Here is a 19,681-nt window from a genome sequence, read left to right as displayed (position 1 = left end):
GGAGGGGCGCAATCACAATAAAATCAAATCCCATAATTGCTGGGCGGGTGACTCACAAACTGGAGAACACTTATACCACAGAAGTCCACCCACTGGAGTGAAGGTTCTGAGCCCCATGTCAGGCTTCCCAACCTGAGGGTCTGGCAACGGGACAAGGAATTCCCAGAGAATCAGACTTTGAAGGCTAGCAGGATTTGACTGCAGGACTTCAACAGGACTAGGGGAAACAGAGACTCCACTCTTGGAGGGCACACACAAAGTAGTGTGCACACTGGGACCCAGGGGAAGGAGCAGTGACCCCATAGGAGACTGAATCAGACCAACCTGCTACTGTTGGAAGGTCTCCTGCAGAGGCAGGGGGGTGGCTGTGGCTCACTGTGGGGACAAGGACACTGGCGGCAGAAGTTCTGGGAAGTACTCCTTGGCGGGAGCCCTCCCAGAGTCCACCATTGGCCCCACCAAAGACCCCGGGTAGGCTCCAGGGCTGGGTCGCCTCAGGCCTAACAACCAACAGGGAGGGAACCCAGCCCCACCCATCAGCAGACAAGCAGATTAGTTTTATTGAGCTCTGCCCACCAGAGCAACACCCAGCTCTACCCACCACCAGTCCCTCCCATCAGGAAGCCTGCACAAGCCTCTTAGATAGCCTCAGCCACCAGAGGGCAGACAGCAGAAGCAAGGAGAACTACAATTCTGCAGCCTGTGGAAGGAAAGCCATATTCACAGAAAGACAGACAAAATGAAAAGGCAGAGTACTTTGTACCAGATGAAGGAACAAAATAAAACCCCAGAAAAACAACTAAATGAAGTGGAGATAGGTAACCTTCCAGAAAAAGAATTCAGAAAAATGATAGTGAAGATGATCCAGGACCTTGGAAAAAGAATGGAGGCAAAGGTCGAGAAGATGCAAGAAATGTTTAACAAAGACATACAAGAATTAAAGAAAAAAACACCTAGAAGAACTAAGAACAAACAGAGATGAACAATACAATAACTGAAATGAAAAATACACTAGAAGGAATCAATAGCAGAGTAACTGAGTCAGAAGAACGGATAAGTGACCTGGAAGACAGAATAGTGGAATTCACTGCCGCGGAACAGACTAAAGAAAAAAGAACAAAACGAAATGATGACAGCCTAAGAGACCTCTGGGACAACATTAAACGCAACAACATTTGCATTACAGGGTCCCAGAAGGAAGAGAGAGAGAAAGGACCCAAGAAAATATTTGAAGAGATTATAGTTGAAAACTTCCCTAACATGGGAAAGGAAATAGCCACCCAAGTCCAGGAAGCGCAAAGAGTCCCAGGCAAGATAAACCCAAGGAGAAACACGCCAAGACACATAGTAATCAAACTGACAAAAATTAAAGACAAAGAAACATTACTGAAAGCAACAAGGGAAAAATGACAACATACAAGGGAACTCCCATAAGGTTAACAGCTGATTTCTCAGCAGAAACTCTACAAGCCAGAAGGGAGTGGCACGATATATTTAAAGTGATGAAAGGGAAGAACCTACAACCAAGATTACTCTCCCCGGCAAGGAGCTCATTCAGATTCAACAGAGAAATCAAAAGCTTTACATACAAGCAAAAGCTAAGAGAATTCAGCACCACCAAACCAGCCCTACAACAAACACTAAAGAAACTTCTCTAAGTGGGAAACACGAAAGAAAACGATCTACAAAAACAAACCCATAACAATTAAGAAAATGGTAATAAGAACATACATATCGATAATTACCTTGAACATAAATGGATTAAATGCTCCAACCAAAAGACACAGGCTTGCTGAATGGATACAAACACAAGACCCATATATATGCTGTCTACAAGAGCCCCGCTTCAGACCTAGGGACACATACAGACTGAAAGTGAGGGGATGGAAAAAGATATTCCATGCAAATGGAAATCAAAAGAAAGCTGGAATAGCAATACTCATATCAGATAAAATAGACTTTAAAATGAAGACTGTTACAAGACACAAGGAAGGATGCTACACAATGATCAAGGGATCAATCCAAAAAGAAGATATAACAATTATAAATATATATGAACCCAAAATAGGAGCACTTCAATACATAAGGCAACTGTTAACAGCTATAAAAGAGGAAATCAACAGTAACACAATAATAGTGGGGGACTTTTAACACCTCACTTACACCAATGGACAGATCATCCAGACAGAAAATGAATAAGGAAACACAAGCTTTAAATGACACAACAGGGGTTTCCTGGTGGCACAGTGGTTGAGAATCCACCTGCCAATGCAGGGGACACGGGTTCAAGCCCTGGTCCGGGAAGATCCCACATGCCGCGGAGCAACGAAGCCCGTGCGCCACAACTACTGAGCCTGTGCTCTAGAGCCCATGCGCCACAACTACTGAGCCTGTGCTCTAGAGCCTGTGAGCCACAACTACTGAGCCCACGTGCCGCAACTACTGAAGCCCGCGCGCCTACAGCCCGTGCGTGCTCCACAATGAGAAGCCCGCACACTGCAACAAAGAGTAGCCCCCGCTCGCCGCAACTAGAGAAAGCCCGTGCGCAGCAGCAAAGACCCAACACAGCCAAAAATTAAAAAATAAAATAAATTAATTTAAAAAAAAATGACACAACAGACCAGACAGATTTAATTGATATTTATAGGACATTCCACCCAAAAACAGCAGATTACACTTTCTTCTCCAGTGCACACGGAACATTCTCCAGGATAGACCATATCTTGGGTCACAAATCAAGCCTCAGTAAATTTAAGAAAATTGAAATCATAACAAGCATCTTTTCTGACCACAACGCTATGAGATTAGCAATCAATTACAGTGAAAAAAACATAAAAAACACCAACACATGGAGGCAAACAATACGTCACTAAATAACCAAGAGATCACTGAAGAAATCAAAGAGGAAATCAAAAAATACCTAGAGACAAATGACAACGAAAACACGACGACCCAAAGCCTACAGGAGGACTTCCCTGGTGGCACAGTGGTTAAGTATCCGCCTGCCAATGCAGGGGACATGGGTTAGAGCTCTGGTCCGGGAAGATCCCACATGCTGTGGAGCAACTAAGCCCGTGCACCACAACTACTGAGCCTGAGCTCTAGAGCCCGCGAGCCACAACTACTGAGCCCACATGCCACAACTACTGAAGCCCACGTGCCTAGAGCCCATGCTCCGCAACAAGAGAAGCCACCGCAATGAGAAGCTCGTGCACCGCAACGAAGAGTAGACCCCACTCGCCGCAACTAGAGAAAGCCTGCACGCAGCAACAAAGACCCAACGCAGCCAAAAATAAATAAATAAATTTTTAAAAACCCCAAAAACCTATGGGATGCAGCAAAAGCCGTTCTAAGAGGGAAGTTTAGAGCAATACAAGCCTATCCCAAGAAACAAGAAAAATCTCAAATAAACAATCTAACCTTACACCTAAAGGAACTAGAGAAAGAACAAACAAAACCCAAAGTTAGTAGAGGGAAAGAAATCATAAAGACCAGAGCAGAAATAAATGAAATAGAAACAAAGAAAACAATAGCAAAGATCAATAAAACTAAAAGCTGGTTGTTTGAGAAGATAAACAAAATTGATAAACCTTTAGCCAGACTCATCAAGAAAAAGAGGGAGAGGACTCAAATCAATAAAATTAAAAGTGAAAAAGGAGAAGTTACAATGGACACCACAGAAATACAAAGCATCCTAAGAGACTACTACAAGCAACTCTATGCCATAAAATGGACAACCTGGAAGAAATGGACAAATTCTTAGAAAGGTATAACCTTCCAAGACTGAACCAGGAAGAAATAGAAAATATGAACAGACCAATCACAAGTAATGAAATTGAAAGTGTGATTAAAAATCTTCCAACAAACAAAGTCCAGGACCTGGGCTTCCCTGGTGGCGCAGTGGTTGAGAATCTGCCTGCCAATGCAGGGGACACGGGTTTGAGCCCTGGTCTGGGAAGATCCCACGTGCCGCGGAGCAGGTGGGCCTGTGAGCCACAATTACTTGAGCCTGCGCGTCTGGAGCCTGTGCTCCGCAACAAGAGAGGCCGCAATAGTGAGAGGCCCGCGCACCATGATGAAGAGTGGCCCCCGCTTGTCACAACTAGAGAAAGCCCTTGCACAGAAACGAAGACCCAACACAGCCATAAATAAATAAATAAATACTTAAAAAAAAAAAAAGTCCAGGACCAGATGGCTTCACAGGTGAATTCTACCAAACATTTAGAGAAGAGCTAACACCTATCCTTCTCATAATCTTCCAAAAAGTTGCAGAGGAAGGAACACTGCCAAACTCATTCTATGAGGCCACCATCACCCTGATACCAAAACCAGACAAAGATACTACAAAAAAAGAAAATTACAGACCAATATCACTGATGAATACAGATGCAAAAATCCTCAACAAAACACTAGCAAACAGAATCCAACAACACATTAAAAGGATCATACACCATAATCAAGTGGGATTTATCCCAGGGATGCAAGGATTCTTCAATATATGCAAATCAATCAATCTGATACACCATATTAACAAACGAAGAATAAAAACCATATGACCATCTCAATAGATGCAGGAAAAGCTTTTGACAAAATTCAGCACCCATTTATGATAAAAACTCCAGAAAGTGGGCATAGAGGGAACCTAGCTCAACATAATAAAGGCCATATATGCCAAACCCACAGCAAACATCATTCTCAATGGTGAAAAACTGAAAGCATTTCCTCTAAGATCAGGAACAAGACAAGGATGTCCACTCTCACCACTATTATTCAACATAGTTTTGGAAGTCCTAGCCACAGCAATCAGAGAAGAAAAAGAAATAAAAGGAATACAAATTGGAAAAGAAGAAGTAAAACTGTCACTGTCTGCGGATGACATGATACGATACATAGAGAATCCTAAAGATGCCACCAGAAAACTACTAGAGCTAATCAACGAATTTGGTAAAGCTGCAGGATACAAAATTAAAGCACAGAAATCTCTTGCATTCCTATACACTAACAACAAAAGATCAGAAAGAGAAATAAAGGAAACAATCCCATTCACCATTGAAACAAAAAGAATAAAATACCTAGGAATAAACCTACCTAAGGAGGTAGAAGACCTGTACTCAGAAATCTATAAGACACTGATGAAAGAAATCAAAGATGACACAAACAGATGGAGAGATATACCATGTTCTTGCATTGGAGGAATCAATATTGTGAAAATGACTATACTACCCAAAGCAATCTACAGATTCAATGCAATCCCTATCAAATTACCAGTGGCATTTTTTACAGAACTAGAACAAAAAATCTTAAAATCTGTATGGAGACACAAAAGACCCCGAATAGCCAAAGCAGTCTTGAGGGAAAAAAACGGAGCTGGAGGAATCAGCCTCCCTGACTTCAGACTATACTACAAAGCTACAGTAATCAAGACAATATGGTACTGGCACAAAAACAGAAATATAGATCAATGGAACAGAATAGAAAGCCCAGAGATAAACTCACGCACCTATGGTCAACTAATCTATGACAAAGGAGGCAAGGATACACAATGGAGAAAAGACAGTCTCTTCAATAAGTGGTGCTGGGAAAACTAGACAGCTACATGTAAAAGGATGAAATTAGAACACTCCCTAACACCTTACACAAAAATAAACTCAAGATGGATTAGAGACCTAAATGTAAGACCAGACACTATAAAACTCTTAGAGGAAAACACAGGAAGAACACTCTTTGACATAAATCACAGCAAGATCTTTTTTGATCCACCTCCTAGAGTAATGGAAATAAAAACAAAAATAAACAAATGGGACCTATTAAAAGCTTTTGCAAAGCAAAGGAAACTACAATACGAAAAGACAACCCTCAGAATGGGAGAAAATATTTGCAAACGAATCAATGGACAAAGGATTAATCTCCAAAATATATAAACAGCTCATTCAGCTCAATATTAAAAAAAACAAACAACCCAATCAAAAAATGGGCAGAAGACTTAAACAGACGTTTCTCCAAAGAAGACATACAGCCGGCCAAGAAGCGCATGAAAAGCTGCTCAACATCATTAATTATTAGAGAAATGCAAATCAAAACTAAATGAGGTATCACCTCACAGCAGTTAGAATGGGCATCAACAGAAAATCTACAAACAACAAATGCTGGAGAGGGTGTGGAGAAAAGGGAACCGTCTTGCACTGTTGGTGGGAATGTAAATTGATACAGCCACTATGGAGAACAGTACAGAGGTTCCTTAAAAAACTAAAAATAGAATTACCATATGACCCAGCAATCCCACTACTGGGCATATACCCACAGAAAACCATAATTCAAAAAGACACATACACCCCAATGTTCACTGCAGCACTATTTACAATAGCTAGGTCATGGAAGCAACCTAAATGCCCATTAACAGACAAATGGATAAAGAAGATGTGGTACATATATACAGTGGAATATTACTCAGCCATACAAAGGAACAAAATTGGGTCATTTGTAGAAACGTGGATGGATCTAGAGACTGTCATACAGAGTGAAGTAAGTCAGAAAGAGAAAGACAAATATCGTATATTAACGCATATATGTGGAACCTAGAAAAATGGTACAGGTGAACCGGTTTGCAGGGCAGAAACAGAGACACAGATGTAGAGAACAAACGTATGGACACCAAGGGGGGAAAGTGGTGGGGGTTGGTGGTGGTGGTGGTGGAATGAATTGGGAGATTGGGATTGACATATATACACTAATACGTATAAAACAGATAACTAATAAGAACCTGCTGTATAAAAAATAAATAAAATTTAAAAATTTTTAAAAGAGAAATTAACTTCCCAAATCCTAGCAGTCTCAAAGAGAGCAAAGTAGCAAGCTGGTACCAGGAAACGAGAGGAAATCCCAAGAATCAAATGTGTCAAAGGTTTGAAGGAAAATACACGAGTCAAGTTTATCAGAACTGCAGATGGCATGAAACGGAGGATTAGCAAAATAGGGTGGAAGCCAAAATCCAAAGAGATCTCCAATTCTAATGAGGTGTAATAAAAGCAAACTAAGATGCCACTAAATGCATATAAAAGCAAATAGAAAGCTCACTGTCAGTAAGCAGTGTATTGTGGCTAAAGAAAAAGCAAATGTTTTGCAATGAAATAAACAAGAGGCTGGAGCAGGAAAAATACAAGTGAGCCTGGAGCATCTTAACAGGAACAGAAACAAAGTGCTCAAAATACAAAAGGATGGGGGCATGTCAAAGGGACATATTAGCCACCAACCTGAAAGAGCTCCCAGTGGCCAAAGCTGAAACAATCTGAGTAACAAAATAATGTAATATTGGATTATAACCCACAGTATAAATATACATGAATCCATACTGATACAAATGAATGAATAAACAAATGTGGGGGAAGGAACAAACTTTCCTTATAGAAGAACCGCAAATAATATATACAGATACTCCCCATTCCAGGAAGTGGAGCTTAATCCCACTCTACGTTGAGTGAGGGCTGGACTTGGTGAAACACTTCCAAATAAGAAAGTATGCAAAGTGAAAATCACACTTACAGTGGAGACACCTGGCAAACACAACCTCAAACCAAGTGATCAAGGTTAACATCACCAGTGGTTAAGTCGTGTTGGTAACCCGACACAATGCGATGAGGCAGGAACTTCAACTCTGCAGTATGCTTCCCCAAACCCACAACCCCAGTCTATTCATGCGAAAAACATCAGACAAACTCAAGGTATTATCCAAACAGCTGTTAGCCAGTCTTTGACAAAAAAGAAGAAAAACCACACCCATGGGAAATCGAACCAAGTGTTCTATCATATGAAAACATTTTATTGGGAATTGGGCCAGGAAATTACCCAACAAAACCGATCTTGAAAACTTGACCTTCATTATCTAATGAATGTATATCAGCCTAATGGGAAAAAAGTTACAAACCCGACTGTAAACCCAATGAAGTTCATTTCCTAACTGGATGAACCTAATCCACGCATTCTCATCAGGAGTGACATCATCCTCAAGGAGATGAAAACCGGTTAGTGGAACACATCCTACTCTTTTTTACATATAAAGCACAGGTATATGTACATTACGTAAAGAAGTATATAATATATTGGTGGTATTAAAATTCATGAGAAATTAATAGGAAAGAAATGTCTTAAACGTTTCCTTTCAGAGAGGGAGAAGGGACAATAAAAGGTTAAGAAACATGACCCAAGTCATTGAATACTTGGGTACAGAAACTTGACAATGTTAAGTTTTTGAATGCATTATCACCCAAAAATTCAGAGTGCATACTAAGCTCTGCTAATGGGAAATTGATCACATCTTGACAGAATTTATAATTTCTGTATAATCAAAAACATGTATTTGTCTTGTGAACTGGTTTTTTAAATTCATTAAATATTAACTGTATACTTTCTTCATGCTTCTGAAAAGAATTTAGGGCAGCTTTCAACATTAAAGTATAAAGAAAAAGACATTTTAGAAGGCAATTTAAAAAGAGAGAGAAATCAAAACTTATTTAGAAGAAATTTAATTTCACTAAGTCCTAATTTAGGAGCTTCCTGAAAAGTAGAGCAGAAAGATAACATGAGTTACACAGTCCTCGTGTGAAAAATAAAAAAAGTAATATGCTAGTTCAGCTGGAGAGTCCAGCCCTTTCCCAACACTAACTCTAATTCAATTACATTTTTTAAGGGTGCTGCAAACTAGGGAATACGAAGTAACAGAATGGACACTATGTTTCTGCAGAATATAAATTTCACTCAAAGAACTTCTTATACTTGAAAAACCAGTAATATAATACCAGGAAGTTAAAAGTCTGCAGAAGCTGTGTTTTTCCAGTGATGTAATCTAATTCAATAAGTTTCACCCTTCTAGATGATCCAAGAACAGAAAATGAAACTTATGGGAGATTTCTCAAACATCAATTGTTTCAAGCTTGACTTGAGCAGGAAACAAGACTGCAGTCAATTGAAACTTTGAAAAAATTAAGGTACTGAAGTACAAATAAAATGTTGTATACTTTAAAATAATTATTAACAGAGAAGTTAGCAAAATAAACCTTCTAGTAAAAAAATTATAGAGTCTGCTTTTTATTTCACTCACTCAGAGAGTGAGCCTACTTCCACACTCCAGAAAGCAAAACTAAATTTTCTCAAAGTAGATAGGAGTTACTGCCATGTAACAGATAAGTGCCATGGAATTTAGAATACAGAGAGCACAGTGCTATAGCACATCAACAATAGAAACATGTTTCCATAGTTCCTCTCAAAAGGCCATAAATGGGTGTGGTTATGTTCCTAAAACTAAAATCATCATTGGCCTCATAGCTAAGCCCAAAAAATCTGAACAGGGTACACTGAAATTTTTCTTCTAAGGGAAAACTGCTGGTAGATGACTATGAATCCTGCACATTTTTGCACAATTCAGTTCTTCTGGAGGACAGTTTTGTTAATTTCATCAGTGTTGCTTGGAATCATTACTGAACCACAAATGGGGGAGTCCAGGGAATCCTCAAGCTGCATGACAGAAATAAGAGCGGCTCCTGTGCATCAAAGAGACAGTTGATTTGCCAATAACACAAGATGCTTCACCAGAGGCATAACTGTAACTTTCTATTGACTTATCCAGGGGATATCATTTCTCAATAATAGCTGGCCAGAAACTTCAAATAACAATCACTTTCTTCTACCCTTCCTAGCTAAACTTTTTGAAAATTTATTTATTTATTTATTTTAAACTTCTTTGCAATTGCTTTTATTTTTTTCCTCGGCCATGCTGAGCGGCTCGAGGGATCTCAGTTTAGATCCCCGACGAGCGACTGAACCCGGGCCACGGCTGTGAAAGCGCCTAGTCCTAACCACTGGACCACCAGGGAACTCCCCTTGAAAAAATAATTTAGATTCACTTCTTTAGCTCCTTTGCACTCTGGCTTCTACCTTATGCTTCACTGTATGTTTTCACAGAAGTCCCTAATAATCTCCTTAATACCAAATCCAATAGATTCTTTCCTGGACTCCTCTCAAGCATATGAAGCTGCTAACCATGTACTCCTTAGCTACGACGACACGCCATTCTTCTCTCACTTCCTCTACCCAACCCCCGTAATCATCTGTTCCTTTTCCCCCTGCTTCATATCGAAATTTCCAAAGGTTTGTCCTCAGGACTCTATCCCTTCATTCAATATCCTCTTTGTGGGTGACCAATTCAACCTATTTCTTCAACTACTATTTATAATGAAGCTTCCCAAAGACTGAGAATGTAGGTAAAACTCAATGCAATGTTTAATTGTGTTTCAGCTACTCAATAAATGATAGCCTAGCCTAGAATTCCACAAAGATATACAGCTGCCCTTCAGTATCTGCAGGGGATTGGTTCCAGGAGTCGCCCCCATGCATACCAAAATCTGCAGATGCTCAAGTCCCTTCCATAAAATAGTGCAGTACAGGGAACACAGGTGGCCCTCTATGTCCACAGATGGGAAACCCAAAGATATGGAAGGCTGACTGTACTCAATATCCAACTGTATAGTGAATCTATACTCACTTGACAGTTGCCTCAAAGTAAACAGGACCAGAACAGAACAAAGTCCTTCCCGTAAATCTGTTATCTGTCCTGTATTCTCTATATCCATGGTATTACCACGACTTCACTTTTCAAACCAGTAACCTGTGAATTCTCCTATACTCTCCCCCCTTAGCCCCCATCCCTACAAGTTCCATAGAGTCTACCACCTTGATTACATCTGTACTTTACTCTCAGTGAGACTGCCATTGCCTTAGTTCAATACGTTTTCATTATTTGTCTGGATTACAGAAGAAACCTAAATGATCTGCCTCTTGTTTGATCCACCATCAATTCTTCCTCCAAAATGCTGCCAAAGGCCAAAGCAAAAACCAGACTCTAAAAGCACAAATGACTCCTCTACCTTTGGCCGATAAAATTAAAATGTTTGACCTCACCACACAAGGCTCTCCACGACCTGGCTTCAGCATCATCTCTTGCCATTCCCCCTCACTTGCTCTTCCTAAAATGCTTCCTGGTGTTTGGCATTACCTGCCTTTATGGAAGCTCTTCCATCTGCCTTGATCACCTACCCTGCGTACTTCTGCCTGGTTCTTAACCCTGAATGCGCATCAGACTCACCAAAGGAGCTTGGGGAAAGAAAAAAAAAAAGCAAAGCAGATGGTGAGATACCACTGATAAAAGTCAGATTCGTTCTAAAAAACACTCCACCAGTAAGTCTGATAAAAAGCCAGATTTGGGGGACTTCCCTGGTGGTCCAGGGGGTAAGACTCTGCACTCCCAATGCAGGGGGCCGGGGTTCGATCCCTGGTCGGGGAACTAGATCCCCCACGCATGCCGCAACTAAGAGTTCGCATGCCACAACTAAGGAGCCCGCCTGCCTCAACTAAGACCCAATGCAACCAACTAAATAATTAAAAAATTTAAAAATTTACAATTAAAAAAACAACAACAAATAATTACCTGGGGTAATGGCCTACAGGGAAGTGATCCTCTCAGTCGAGATTCCTGGGTTTATTTGAGAATGGGTGAGGATCTGCATTTATATATACCCAGACTCTGGCCCCCAAAAGAACATTTCTGAAAAAGCAAAACAAAACAAAACTGAGGAAGTGGTTTTTAGACTCGCTCTCTCACCTGGGTTTCACATCGATCCTTATAAAGTAGAACCAAATATAACCATTTGATGACAGAGCTCAAGCTCCCAGAGGTTAGACAACGTGCCTGTGGGTCTACAAGGAACGAAGAAACAGAGCAACTGCCATTCTGACTCCACAGGGGGAGTGGCTCCACGGGAGACCTCGTCCCCACGCTGGAGACAGCGAGGCACTTTGTCAGAAAGTCCAATTAGCAGGTGAGTTCAGTCCTAGGATCGTCAGTAGCTAACATCTCTGCCGCTTTAACTGACCAGCCGTGGGTTCTTCTCCCTTCGAGCCTCGTGCCCGGTTCCTTCTGGGCCACACGGGTCTTGGCACATCGTCGCTCCTGGAAGGTGGGGAGGACGGCAAAGGCCCCTCTGGCTGGCTGTCAGCGCTCCATCGCCTTCAGGTGGGGCAGGGAGGGCTCGGGTGGCCATTCGGGAGGGGCACACTCTCCAAAGGCACGAACCCCAACAGGAGGAAGCAGGGGGCGCCGAGCGGACAGAGACTTTCTGTAGCGAGACACCCCACTCACTCCCACCGAAACTACGCAGCGCCCAGACTCGGAAAAGCTCACACGGGACGGCAGTGCAGACGACGCGAAGGGAGAGGACCGGAGGGCGGCCCACCGGACGCCGCGGGGAGGCTCCCGCCTCGGGCGCCGCAACTCTCCTGAGGGACGCGGCCGAGCTCGCGCCGCCCCTCCCCCACCCGCCCGGGCCTTACGCGCTGCGACGGTTACGCCGCGCGCGCTCCCACGTTCACCGGTCCTGCAGCCGCGAGTCCGCCGCTCTCCTCACCCGTCTCGGCCTCCCGCCGGCCGCTAGCCAGCCTCCGCCTCCATGCCTTGACTCTACAGTCGGCCGAGAACGAAAGTGCGGGCGCGCGTCCGGGAACCTCCGTCCGCAACAGACCACCCAACCCGAGGAAGCCGCGAGCGCAGGCCCCGCCCTTTGCGCGGCGTCGGCCGTCTGCAGGCCCCGCCCCGGCCGCCGCTTTCTTGTTTTGGTGCCCCGAGGGGCGGGGCATGGGAAGAGACACGCCCAGGCCCCGCCGGGAGGCCGGGAAGCCCGGCGTGGCGTCACTTCCGGGATCCCGAGGCCAACCAATCAGGAGCGTCCGTGAGGGGCGGGGGCGGGGGGAAAGCTTGAGGCTGAGCTTCGACCGCGGCCTTGCCCAGGATTTCTGCGAGTAGTGGCTGCTCCCCGACGCGCCCACCCCGAGCGACCTGGACGCCTACCCTGCTGTCTTTTCCGTTCAGTCCTTTTTCTTCTCTTTTCGACGCCTCAGGAGTTTCAGCAGGGGGTGTTACGGGTTGCGAAGGAATTTGTTTTCTCTTTAGATTTCCTTTAAAGACCTAAAATATATGTAATCAACACGTACTTTGGGGGAAACAAATATATACTTTGTATTATAGAAAAGGGATACATTAAGTATTGGAAAGAAAAAACAGTACAGAATATAACAGTAAAACCCCCTGGGAAGCCTACCCATTTTTTTTTTTTTTAACGCTTACTACTGACTTCGACGACGCGGCGTCACCGCTAGCTTATACTCTAATAGAGGAGACAGAAAAACGAAACAATTACTAGTTCTGATCAAGGCTCTAAAGGAAAGCAGAGGTTGAGATAGGCCCGATCCAGACAGGTCAGCCAGCGACGATCTTACCGAGCAGAACCCTAACCGAAGAATGAGAAGGGGCGAGCCAGGGAGGAAGGGTGGAAGGGTCCTGGGGAGGAACTTTCCAGAAAGAGGGCGTGGCTTATCGGAAAGCCCCGATGCCCGTTATGGAAATTTGCCCGTTATGGAAATTTAACAATCCGAGAGCGAGGCAAAGACCGTTATTCTCGTTTCTAGATTTTTCTCTGCCCAGTGGACTGTGTTGGCCAAATTCAAATCCAATGTTTAAATACGAAAGTTACAAAACTGTGCGGAACTATATTGCACTATAAATTGTGTAGGTATCCTTTTAAAAATAATATTAATACTTTTGAAAAATAGGGATCTGGCTGGCTATTGGAAAAAAAAAACAAGACTTTTTTTGAAAGAGAAGATGGAAAAAAATCACCGGAATCTGTTTCCCTGAGATAACCATTTTAATGTGTATCCTTGAAGAATGTATTACATACGTTTTTATTAAAGTAGCCACGAAAGGATATTTATAAAATGCTAAGCTACTCACCACGGTGTAAGAAACGGAATATTACCGTGAATCCTGAACAGAGGGGCTCCTCCATTTTACAGGGTAGCTTGGGCTAGGGACACACAGAAATGTTTTAACTTCTTATAAAATCAGAAAACAAGTGGAATATTAGGTTGAAGAAAATCTTTTAATATTTACCATTTATTTGTCTTTATACCAATACAGTCATAAAATATAAATTTTGATATTTTTAAGGAGGAAAGTGCCCCTGAAGGCAAAAAGTGCCTAGGGCCACTAAAGTCATAATTTCATCCTGCTTCTGAGCCCGCTGTGGGTCTTTCCTTATAATATTACCAGGTTTGTCTTTAATCTGTAAATATATGAAGCTTAGCGTGTTTTTAAACTTCATCAAATTAGACTGAATGCGTTTTTCCATGAATTGCTTTTTACACTCAGAGATTCATTGATCCAAGGTATGCTCAGGAGTTGTAGAGCCCGAAGTTTACACAACTTGAAGGGTGTCTTTAATATTTATTTGAAATGAATAGCACAAATTTTTAAAACGGACAAACCCCACAAATATTAAAAATTCAGAAAAAAATATTTAAGCTGCAAACACAACTCTATAAAAGTTATATATTTGGGCTTCATACACTTTTATCTCAGCAATGAGGTTGAAGATCATCTTCTATACAAGGAACACAAACGTAATTCAGTCTTTTTTCTAGTAAGATTGATGAAATTTTATTGCATTTATGAAAGTTTCAAATTAATATTTCATTTGATAATATGCAAATTTTTAGGATTGTCAAGTTTAAAAAAATTTGTATCAAGCCTTTTTTCACAGATAAGCCGTAAGAATTCAGAACACAAAGTTTCTGGTGTAATGATTGAACCTAAATACTTGGAATTGATAACACATTACTACTAGGTTGTCATAGATTTTCTCATTTTTAGATACAGATTGTGAGTTTTATATGTCAGTATTTTATGTCAAAATTTCAGTACTTTTTCCAGTTTGATCATTTGACTCATTACTCATCATTATTTGGATTATCAACAATCCAAGAACATGTTACGCATTATTTCTATTTGAAATGGATCTGTTCTTAATGAATTACTAAAACATTTGTTATAATTTCTATTGATTTCATCATCATTAACCTTCACTGTAGCCTCTTATTCCATGATTTTGTCAACTTTATATAATTTATATACAATTATACACAATAAGTACACATTTTCGGTGTATGGTTGAGGGATTTTAACAACTCTGTAATTTCATGTAACCATCTCTAATCATGATATAAAACATTTTCTTCCTGCCAGAAAAGTGCCCTTGGGACACTTGGCAGTAAATCTTCTCCCCATTCACCCAATGGAAACATTGATTTGACTTCTATCAACGTATCTATCATCATAGATTCATTTAGACTATCCTAGAACTCTATCAATGGAATTATACACTATGTATTCTTTTGACCATCTGCTTTCGTTCAACATGAAGTGTATGAGGTTCACAGATGTTATTGTATGTATCAGCAATTCATTTTTATTGCAGAGAAGGGTATCATTCAATGAATACACCACAATTTGGCTTTTTTCTTTTAGTCATCTACTGATGAATATTGGGTGGTTTCAAGTTTTCCACTGTTAATAGATAAAGCTGCGGGGCTTCCCTGGTGGCGCAGTGGTTGAGAGTCTGCCTGCCAATGCAGGGGACACGGGTTCGAGCCCTGGTCTGGGAGGATCCCACATGCCGCAGAGCAACTAAGCCCGTGAGCCACAACTACTGAGCCTGCGCGTCTGGAGCCTGTGCTCCGCAACAAGAGAGGCCGCGATAGTGAGAGGCCCGCGCACCGCGATGAAGAGTGGTCCCCGCTCGCCGCAACTGGAGAAAGCCCTCGCACAGAAACGAAGACCCAACACAGCCAAAAATAGATAAATAAATAAATAAGTGAAATTCTTTACAAAAAAAAAAAAAAGAAACAAGCCTATACCTCAATATCACAGTTATTAAAAAAAACAAAAATATAAATAAAAAAATAGATAAAGCTGTTATGAACATTACTGTACAAGTCTTTTAATGGTCATACGTTTTCATTTAACATGGATAAATATTCAGGAGTGGAGTGGAATTGCTGGATTACAGGGCAGGTGTGTCTTTAACATTACAAGAATTTACAATCCATTTTCCAAAGTGATTTTACCATCTTAAATTACCATAAGCAAAGTGTAAGACTTCCATTTGCTCCACAACCTTGTCAATACTATCCCTATTGTAAGTCTTGTAAATTTCAGTCATCCCAATGGGTTAAAACTGTGCCTCATTTGTATTTCCCTAATAACTAATGATGTAGAACATCTTTTCATGTGCAGATTGAGAATTAGTGTATCTTCTTTGTGAATTGACTGAGCTTTCAGGCAGAGTACAGAGGATTTTTAGGGCAGTGAAAGTACTCTGATATTAAAGGACTGATACATGTCATTATACATTTGTCCAAACCCATAGAATGTACATATCAAGAGTGAACCCTAATGAAAACTATGGACTCTGGGTGATAATGACGTGTCACCGCAGGTTCATCACTTGTAACAAATGTACTACACTGGTAGGGGATGTTGATAACGGGGGATGCTATGCATATGGTGGGGGGGCAGCAGCGGGTATTTCAGAAATCTCTGTACCTTCCTCTGAATTTTGCTGTGAACCTAAGACTGCTCTGAAAAACTAAAGTCCTTTTTAACCTTATGGTCAAACGGCTCAGACGTTTGAATGGAGATGGCAGGTAGGCAGATTAATATTTTAGCCTGGAGTTTGGGGGAGAATCTGACCTATAACTACACATTTGGGAGCCGTCAGCACATAGATGTTATTTCAAGGCATCGGGAGAACGTGAAGAGCCCAAAAAGCCTCGAGGAACATGAGCATTTAGAAGTTGGGGGCAGTGGGGGGAGTGTAGCAGAAAGTGGTAATTGATTCTACATGTATAGAATCAAAGATAGCTAATACCATGGCTTGTTTGTATGGTGGTAACAATGCAGAATAGGTGAGACTGACAATTCAGAAGGATCAGCAAAGGACCAAAATCTCTGAGATAACGTGAAGGGACAGACTGCAGGGCTCAGGTGTAGGGACTCAGCTTGCAGTAGGAAGAATGAATATAGATGGAGGTAGGATTGACTGGTTGGTGCAGGGAAGAGGGATTTGATGGAGGATGGCTTCAATTTTCTCAGTGAATCATGAAAAGGGCAGAAGAGGGGTGTGGGATGGTTGAATGTAGGACATAGCTGATGTGGGTAAAAGAACAGCAAGCCTATTAGAGGGTTGCTGGCAACACTGTGTGTCCTTTTGAGGCTTACGGTCATTAAACCAGCTCAGCTGTGTGATTTTCTTCTAGGGATATTCAGCTCCTCAGGTGCAGATAGGAGGCAGACGGAAGGGCTCATCCAGGTCTGGAGTCTTGAGCAGGGAAGTACCAGGGGGAGAGAATGAAGAGTCGAGGGTGTTCAGAAGGGAGGGATTGTAATGATGGACACTTGGGTAGGCTAGGAGTGGGTTGATGGATCGACGGATTATTCGATGAGGTCGAAGAATTATAACTATGGCGTGTTATTTCAGGAGATGGACTGGGAAAGGTGTTCAGAAAGTGCTAGATTGTGTAGCCTCCAAGAAAACAGGCACCAAATCTGTATTGTTCCCTCTTGCATCTTTAGCTCCTAACAGTACCCGGCTCACTGCATGTGGTCAATGATGCTTGTTGAACTAAAAGTAGTGTTCTGAGGAGAACAGATGCCATGGTCTGATTACACACTCATTTTTTACCTCCTGTGCACTGCAGTTCTGGACCTCTTTGTTGGACAATGAAGTCTCCAAATTAAGATAAACAGCTGAAAGGCATGCTCACTGAAGAGTGCTCAATGGCCAAGAACTGGGCCAAGAACTCAAATCATGCAGTCAAGGCTGTTTAAAAACAATTTTATTTGTTCCTCGATCTTGTTTCTTGTGACATGGGTCACCTTCTTCTCTTTACCTTTGTTCACTTTCTGAGTCTACTCCTCCTCTTCCACTCCCTGCCAAGTACACGTTTCCTCTTCTGCCTTTTTCTTGCTGTAAATGGGGTTGTCCATTTCATGGCTCCAACTCTCACCCTCAGGGAGCTAACCAACCAACCCATCTCTCTAGTGTGGTTTTTTCTTGTCTGTTCTCTCCATGCAGTAGACTGGGGTCTCCTCAAATGGGCCCTGTTGATACTTCAAAGTCTACACATTCAAACCAAACTCATGGTTTTCCCTTTTCTCTTCTCTTGGACGTGTATTTGACAAATACAGTCTACCCTTCCCTTCTTTTTCTTCCAGATTCCTGGATCCTTGTACGTAAAAAGGGTGTTTGCCAAAGTAAGATTTTTTGGGGGGTGGGGGTGGGGGAAGGGCATGGAGCTAGGGGTGAGAAGAAGTTAAAAAATTAAACTTTTACAAAGTACACAAGTTTATTGGGTAAAATTCACAGCACAGGTAATTACCCACAGTCCTGCACATGTGTGGGTCGCTTCCTCAGGGTCCATTCACCTCTTCTGCTTATGGAACCATGATTTTCCACTGGGGTATTTACCCTTTCAGCCATTTAAGGCACGTTGAGCTAAATCCCAGCTCCAGACATGAGCCCAGATGGGTTGAAGACCATCCTATTTTTGTGGCTACAGTGATGGCTCAGAGTTGGGCACAAGCTCTAATTTGGGCACTGGGAACAAAATCCAGGACTTAAGCAAGAGCTATTGTTCTCTTCTCTGAATGGCATCCTCTATTTAAATAATAATAAGAAGGATGCTATAACATGGGGCTCTGTGAAGGCACCCCTCAGGACCAAGGGGCCCCCTTGTGTGGACTGAAGATGAAGTGGCCTCTGGAGAAGGGAGAGCTGAGAACCAGCAAGAAAACACATTTTGGGGACCCCGAGCAGCTGGATCGGTCCTCTCCCTCTGGATTTTCAGTCTGAGAGCCCCCAGATTCCTTTCATCTACCTGAGTCTGATTTTCTGGCACTTGCAAGTCAAGACTTCTAACCTATAAACTCACAATCCCACTCCCCGGAGAGAACCACTGTCAACACTTTGGGTTTAATTCCTCCCTTACACTGCAATGCATCTCTATTTACACAATTTTTTGGCCGCACCACGCGGCATGTGGGATCTTAGTTCCCCCAGGAGGGATCGAACCTGTGCCCCCTGAATTGGAAGCAAGGAGTCTTAACCACTGGACCACCAGGAAGTCCCTATTTTTTTTTTTTTTTTACTGCTACAAAATTAAGAAGATAATATGTACTCTTCTGAATGAAAAACAGTATGTATTTTAGTTGATGATATTGTTTACCTTGTATGTTAACCAAATCTATCATTATCATTTAAACATTTTTAAATTTATTTATCTATTTATTTATGGCTGTGTTGGGTCTTCATTGCCATGCGTGGGCTTTCTCTAGTTGCTGCGAGCAGGGGCTACTCTTCGTTGTGGTGCGCAGGCTTCTCATTGCAGTGGCTTCTCTTGTTGTGGAGCACGGGCTCTAGGCACGCGGGCTTCGGTAGTTGTGGCACGCAGGCTCGGTAGTTGTGGCACGCAGGCTCAGTAGTTGTGGCCCGCGGGCTCTAGAGCGCAGGCTCAGTAGTTGTGGTGCACGGGCTTAGTTGCTCTGCGGCATGTGGGATCTTCCCAGACCGGGGATCGAACCCGTGTCCCCTGCATTGGCAGGCGGATTCTTAACCACTGCATCACCTGGGAAGAAGTCCCTCATTATCATTTTTAATTACTGCCTAATGTTCCATTCTAGGAATATACCATCATATATAGTAAATTTCCTATAAAGAACATTCATATTTTTCTAGTTTTCATA

At 42.2% G+C, this 19,681-nt stretch overlaps 1 protein-coding gene across 6 annotated transcripts in view; it reads right to left on the bottom strand.

Annotated features, from left to right (window-relative positions):
* Nucleotides 1–12,611, bottom strand: part of SETX (senataxin) — an 80,995-nt gene extending 68,384 nt beyond the window's left edge. For 3 of the 6 annotated variants that reach the window (XM_082468061.1, XM_082468059.1, XM_082468063.1), the window contains exons 1-2: nucleotides 12,453–12,611; nucleotides 11,477–11,593 (exon numbers count right to left, since the gene is read on the bottom strand). The gene's annotated coding sequence lies outside the window, so the exon portion shown is untranslated. Of the gene's footprint in view, nucleotides 1–11,476; nucleotides 11,594–11,650; nucleotides 11,999–12,452 lie in introns of all 6 variants that reach the window. The other 3 variants (XM_082468060.1, XM_082468062.1, XM_082468065.1) reach the window with 3 other exon arrangements.
* Nucleotides 12,612–19,681: the final 7,070 nt, after the last annotated feature.

This window comes from Balaenoptera physalus (assembly GCF_965194825.1).
Source record: "Balaenoptera physalus genome assembly, chromosome: 7".
NCBI classification, from domain to species: Eukaryota; Metazoa; Chordata; class Mammalia; order Artiodactyla; family Balaenopteridae; genus Balaenoptera; species Balaenoptera physalus.
This window is presented reverse-complemented; position numbering and strand designations above follow the sequence as displayed.